This window comes from Moschus berezovskii, chromosome 7, assembly GCF_049115385.1.
Source record: "Moschus berezovskii isolate FMDL1 chromosome 7, NW_MosBer_1.0, whole genome shotgun sequence".
Lineage (NCBI taxonomy): Eukaryota > Metazoa > Chordata > Mammalia > Artiodactyla > Moschidae > Moschus > Moschus berezovskii.
The window spans coordinates 100,987,724-100,995,454 of record NC_142466.1 but is presented as its reverse complement, the minus strand read 5'-3'; positions in this window follow the sequence as shown (position 1 = coordinate 100,995,454).

Sequence of the window (7,731 nt, the reverse complement as noted above, 5' to 3'; positions counted from 1 at the left end):
CTTATGATTTTAGTTTGTAACTGAGAAATCTGTTTAATTTCATAAAACAACTCCAGATTCTGCCTACTAAAGATATAGATAGGTGGATAGGTAGATAGCACTTAATAACTCAGCTATTGAACCTAGATATTTATAAAATTTTATACTAATTATTCCAGTTTTTGTGTGTTACAGGACAGATTAGCCTTAATTATTGTACCTGTTAAATGGAGGTTTAAAAAAAGTGTGTGCCCTTCTGAAAATAAAGTACAACACATTATAACACAACGTAAGCTCTTTGAAGGCTTATCCAAATCTTTAGTGTCCACTTGGTGCCTGGGATATTGGGACATGTCAGATGTGTGCATGCTCAGTCACTCAGTCGTATCCAACTCTTTGCAACACTATGGACTCTAGCCCACCAGGCTCCTCTGTCCATGGAATTTCCCAGGCAAGAATACTGGAGCAGGTTGCTGTTTCCTTCTCCAGGGGTTCTTCCTGACCCAGGGATTTAACCCACATCTCCTGCATTGCAGGCAAATTCTTTACCACTGAGCCCTTGGGTAAGCCCAACATGTCAAATACCCTACTCCAAATATTTGCTATAAGAAAAGCATAGGTGACTATATTCTGTAAGTATTGAAAACCTCATATGAATCTGTTATCTTTGCATTTCCATCCTATTGTTGTGACACCTTTCTCCTGCTGTTTTTTTTTTTCCTGACTCCATGATGTTTGTTCATTTTGTCCAAAGACAATGATGGTAATAATGGGAAAATTATAATTATGGATTTGGGGTATTTTTCCAGCTCAAATGAGTAGGAAATGGAATGCAAAAGTGCAAAAGCAAAAAACCACAACAAAATTAACACTAAAACCCTCCATGAGATAAGATTATACAAGATTAAACTCCAGTTATCAAGCAAATCCACCATTGAATCAATTAACAGGTGAGTGATGGGGAATTATAACCCACTCAATCACAATCTCAGGACCTGATGGGGCATGGATTTCTCTATATTTTTTTCCCTTTTAGCTCGCTTCTTGGAGTAAAAGGATAAAAGGAGGAGAAGACAGGACTCTTCTAAATTTTCTTTTTCTATACTCTCTTATTAGGTGACATCATTCATGACTAAGACCTTAAAAGCCATGTACATGCTATTGACTCTACAATGCATATCTTTACTTCATATATGAACCTCAGGATTACTTATCCAATGAACTACTTGGCATCTCTGCTTAGCCATACCAGTATTAGTATACCACCAAAGAACCAGTCACCACTTTTCCTACCCTATACCCACAATGTCTTCCATCTTCCTATCAGATTAAAAAATACAATCCATTCAGGTATTCTTACTAAAAACCAGAGAATCACTTTTAGACATTCTATTACATTCATTCTGTCCCCATGATACATATGCCAGTTCTGTCTTCAAAGGACACCCAGAATCCAACTCCCTCTCTCCACCTTTGCAGGCACCACCTCAGTCCTCGCCTTCATGCTCTCTCAGTTGGAGGGCTGCAACTGACTCCTAAATGTTTCTTCTCTTGCCCACCTTCCTTGTCTCAATACACAGTTTATACATGGAAGCCAAAGTACTATTTTTAAAACACAAATCAGATTATGCCACTGCTTGTTTAAACCCTCCCTGTGTCCGCCTCTGTAACTTAATCTTATACTACTTTTATTCTTGCTCCTTATATTTCTGCCACCCTGATTTTGTCTATTATTCAAATGCATTAAGTGCTCTTCCACCTTGAAAGCTTTATCCTCTGCCTGGAATGTTCTGCAAAGAGAGTTCCACTACCAATCCTCTTCCTTTCTCTCATGACACCCTTTGTGCTTTCCCTAAAGAAGTTATGAAATTTCAGTACTGAGACTTCTGTTAATTAATTATAATTTTATTCTAGAGTATTTTTCATTAGATATAAAATCTATTCTGTTACCTAATATTTCCTTCCATAGTTATCTTTTCTGAATGCTCCAACCAAATACTCTTGGGTATTCACTCTTTCTAAGAAAACATATCTCTTTTCCTGGTTCCAGGCAACTAGAATTTTTGAAAGAGAACCAAAATCTCACATAATTGAAATCAAAATAGTTGCCTGTGAGACAAGCATTATGATCCTATTTACACAAGTCTATTCATCCATCCTCAATATCCTTTAATAGAGGATTTAAGGTAGACTACAATAATAGCTTAATATTATTTAACTTATAATAACTTAATATTATTACTATTCAATAATAATAATATTAAAAAGCAGAGACATTACTTTGCCAACAAAGGTCTGAATAGTCAAAACTATGGTTTTTCCAGTAGTCATATATGGACGTGAGAGTTGGACCATAAAGAAGGCTGAGCACTGCAGGACTGATGCTTTTGAACTGTGGTGTTGGATAAGACTCTTGAGAGTCCCTTGGACAGCAAAAAGATCAAACCAGTCAATCCTAAAATCAATACAGAATATTCTATGGAAGGACTGATGCTGAAGCTCCAATACTTTGGTCATCTGATGAGTAGAGCTGACTCACTAGAAAAGACCCTGATGTTGGGAAAGAGTGAAGGCAGGAGGATGAGGGGGTGACAGAGGATGAGATGGTTGGATGGCATCACCGACTCGACAGACATGAGTTTGAGCAAGTTCTGGGAGATGGTGAAGGACAGGGATGCCTGGTGCACTGCAGTCCATGGGGTTGCACACAGTCAGACACAATAGTGACTGAAGAACGACAAAAATAACTAATTCAATAAAATCACAATAAAATAGAAAAAAAAGTTAGAGGAATGAGAAACAAAAGATAGATATGGCTACAATGAGAGCCCAACTATTTCCCATAGTTGTATTCCAGATTGGGCTCTGAGTTTTCTGGCAGAGAAGATACAAGCAGAGCCTTGATGTGTTCAGTTCAGTCACTCAGTCATGTCCAACTCTTTGCAACCCCATGAATCACAGCACGCCAGGCATCCCTGTCCATCACCATGTGCTACATTTCTCTTAAAATCAGAGAGAAGAAAACAAAATTCTGTGGTTCCTTAGAATGATTAAACTTTTTCCTGCACTAATTTCATGGTGCTCTTTCTTAGAATGACCCTATTGCTTAGAGAGCAACATAAAACAACAAACAACAAAAGCTATAATCATAAAACAATAATAACAACAACAATAACAGCAATAAAACCAAGGCAGTGACACTGATTCTGTGGAAGGCTAAGGTAATAAGTTTGAAATATATAAGCTGCTGAAAATGATTCATTTGTCCAGGTCACATACAAAGACACATTCAATTATTGCATCCTGTGGTAGTAAACTTTTGACCAACTGTTGGTGATTCATGATGCATGCAGTGGGAGCGCTTATATATGATAAATGCTGAGCCAAGCTTTCAAAGCACCCAGGCTGCTCCTGGATGGTAAGTATTGACCTTTTGAAGGGTGCTATCTAATAATCTGGTATTTCATTGTGCTTAGTCTGCTTCAGTGTTGATTAAGTTCTCAGCCCTTCAGAGTTCACCACTCGTTTCTGTCAGTTGAAGATGATTGCCTCCGTTTCTGTGCTTTTTCCCGGGAAGTGTATCCGTTTCAAAATGTTGCCTGAACCAATTCCTCAGCATCTGAAGGCAGAGCAAAGGTATGCTATAATGAAAAAAAGGATCATCTACAACACAATTTCTTTGGCTCAACAAGAACCTGTGGATTTATAGGTTTTAGATGGAGAAAACCAGGACATAAACTTTTCCATAGAAATATTATACCTGAAGCCATGAAGAAAATTCGGTAGCTGTTATAATCCAAGATCAGAAATTACATAAATCTCTTACTCAACTTCTTACCTTCTACAATGAAAGAGGAAAAGAACAAAACAACTACATTGTTTTTATTCTAGTTGTAGGATCATTGGATTTAAAATTGGTAAACTCAGATTTTATATAGCTTTGGGTTTTCACGTAAATATATTTGCTTTTCCCTATGAACCAGCATTTTCACAAAAATAACTGGAGAGATTGAACTAGGTCAGTGTTCTCAGCTTTATCACAGCCAACATCTCCTTTTATAACAAATATTTCTAACGCCCTCTTGATCCCTGAAAAGAAATTAATATATAATAGAACTTGCTACATATATGACTACCAGCAAAACAGGTTGAAAAGATCTTTTTTTTTAAAGAAAGTAACTTATAATAAAGTAACATATGTATTTCGACAGGAAATGTTCAGGTGTGATTCTACAGAAGGACATATTGGAGTGGTTATAAAATTATACTTATTTACAATAAATGTTTGGATTTATCCAAACACCTGGTATCTATCAGGTGATCAGAAGGCATTTTATAAAAGACATATAGAAAAATATGGGAGATAACTGTACACATTTAAATGAGAATAGTAAGTTAGAACCAGTAAAAGTAGGTCAGACTTATCTGTACATGGTAGAAAAAAGAGAAACGAAGTTAACCGAAAAGAAGTTAACATGCCAAGGCAAATTAGAAAGGAAGAAAAAAATACAATGAGGGAGTGTTTTATAATTCCAAATGAAATGGGCCTTATCTTTTAGTGAGTGCCCAAATAATTCTTTACGATACGGATAAAGGTACTAACAGAAAAAGTATTCCCTATTTTGAAATCCTTCAGTTCAGTTCAGTCGCTCAGTCATGACGGACTCTTTGTGACCCCATGAATCCCAGCACGCTAGGCCTCCCTGTCCATCACCAACTCCTGGAGTTCACTCAATTTCATGTCTGTTGAGTCGGTGATGCCATCCAGCCATCTCATTCTCTGTCGTCCCCTTCTCCTCCTGCCCTCAATCCTTCCCAGCATCAGAGTCTTTTCCAGTGAGTCAACTATTCGCTTGAGGTTGCCAAGGTATTGGAGTTTCAGCTTTAGCATCAGTCCTTCCTGTGAACACCCAGGATCGATCTCCTTTTGAATGGACTGGTTGGATCTCCTTGCAGTCCAAGGGACTCTCAAGAGTCTTCTCCAGCATCACAGTTCAAAAGCATCAATTCTTCGGCGATCAGCTTTCTTCACAGTCCAACTCTCACATCCATACATGACCACAGGAAAAACCATAGCCTTGACTAGAGGGACCTTTGTTGGCAAATTAATGTCTCTGCTTTTTAATATACTATCTAGGTTGGTCATAACTTTCCCTCCAAGGAGTAAGCGTCTTTTAATTTCATGGCTGCAATCAGCATCCGAAGTGATTTTGGAGCCCAAAAAAATAAAGTCTGACACTGTTTCCACTGTTTCCCCATCTATTTCCCATGAAGTGATGGGACCAGATGCCATGATCTTCGTTTTCTGAATGTTGAGCTTCAAGCCAACCTTTTCACTCTCCTCTTTCACTTTCCTCAAGAGGCTTTTTAGTTCCTCTTCACTTTTTGCCATAAGGGTGGTGTCATCTGCATATCTGAGGTTATTGTTATTTCTCCTGGCAATCTTGATTACAGCTTGTGCTTCTTCCAGCCCAGTGTTTCTCATGATGTACTCTGCTTATAAGTTAAATAAGCAGGGTGACAATATATAACCTTGACATACTCCTTTTCCTATTTGGAACCAGTCTGTTGTTCCATGTCCAGTTCTAACTGTTGCTTCCTGACCTGCATACAGGTTTCTCAAGAGGCAGGTCAGGTGGTCTGGTATTCCCATCACTTTCAGAATTTTCCACAGTTTATTGTGATCCACACAGTCAAAGGCTTTGGCATAGTCAATGAAGCAGAAATAGATGTTTTTCTGGAACTCTCTTGCATTCTCCATGATCCAGCGGATGTTGGCAATTTGATCTCTGGTGCCTCTCCCTCTTCTAAAACCTGCTTGAACATCTGGGAGTTCACGGTTCACATATTGCTGAAGCCTGGCTTGGAGAATTTTGAGCATGACTTTACTAGCGTGTGAGATGAATGCAATCATGCGGTAATTTGAGCATTCTTTGGCATTGCCTTTCTTTTGGATTGGAATGAAGACTAACCTTTTCCAGTCCTGTGGCCACTGCTGAGTTTTCCAAATTTGCTGGCATATTGAGTGCATCACTTTTACAGCATCATCTTTCAAGAATTGAAATAGCTCAACTGGAATTCCATCACCTCCACTAGCTTTGTTCGTAGTGATGCTTTCTAAGGCCCACTTGACTTCACATTCCAAGATGTCTGGCTCTAGGTCAGTGATCACGCCATCATGATTATATTGGTGGTGAAGATATTTTTGTACAGTTCTTCTGTGTATTCTTGCCACCTCTTCTTAATATCTTCTGCTTCTGTTAGGTCCACACCATTTCTGTCCTTTATCGAGCCCATCAATGGGCCTCTAATACTTGAAAGGACCTATAAACTGTATATTTTGACATGTGGTGTACATAAAGAATAGGCGGGAAAAATTAACAATAATATAGGATGTACAGATGCATGACAGATCTCTGAGGACAATATTAGATTAAGATTAAAAATATTAGATTTAAGATTAAAAACCAACCAACATATTCAAGTTAATGATTTCAATATATACTTTTTACATCTCTGCTGTAGTAGGGTATATATAAATATTTTGAAATAGTTTACATTAATGAAATGTAGATAAATCTCTGATTTTTATATCTCTTTAATAATTTAATAATATTTGGTTCTATGTTAAAAGAAATTTCAAATCTCCTCTGTTACATATTTACTTGTGAAAGCTATATATTCAGCCAGATAGAGGTGTGTAGTATTTGGTGCTGGCACTGACTCCGGTAATGACTAATTTTTGGAGAAAAGATTTTGAGAATAAGATTCTGATGTAGGCTAAGGTTTGGAGAGACAAGAAAGCCTTCCTAAGTAAACAATGCAGAGAAATAGAGGAAAACAATAGAATGGGAAAGACTAGAGATCTCTTCAAGAAAATTAGAAATACCAAGGGAATATTTCATGCAAAGACGGGCACAATAAAGCACAGAAAAGGTATGGACCTAACAGAAGCAGAAGATATTAAGAAGAGCTGGCAAGAATACACAGAAGAACTATACACAAAAGATGAACCAGATAACCATGATGGTGTGATCATGGCCTAGAGCCAGACATCCTGGAGTGTGAAGTCAAGTGGGCCTTAGGAAGCATCACTACAAACAAAGCTAGTGGAGGTGATGGAATTCCAGCTGAGCTATTTTAAATCCTAAAAGATGATGCTGTTAAAGCGCTACACTCATTGTACCAGCAAATTTGGAAAACAGCAATGGCCACAGGACTGGAAAAAGTCAATTTTCTTTCCAATACTAAAGAAGGGCAATGCCAAAGAATATTCAAAGTACTGTAAAACTGCATTCATTTCATATGCTAGCAAGGTCATACTCAAAATATTCTAAGCTAGGCTTTCAACACTATGTGAACCGAGAAATTCCAAATGTACAAGATGGATTTAGAAAAGGTAGAAGAACCGGAGTTCAAATTGCCAACACCCATTGGCTCATAGAAAAAGTAAGAGAGTTCAAGAAAAACATCTACTTCTGCTTCATCGACTATGCTAAAGCCTTTGACTGTGTTGATCACAACAAACTGTGGAAAATTCTTAAAGAGACGAGAATACCAGAACACTTTACCTGAATCCTATGAAACCTGTATGCAGGTCAAAAAGCAACAGTTAGAACCGAATATGAAACAATGGACTGGTTCAAAATTGGGAAAGGAATGCGTCAAGGCTGCGTATTGTCACCCTGCTTATTTAACTTATATGCAGAGTACATCATCAAAATGCCAGGCTGGATGAAGCACAAACTGGAA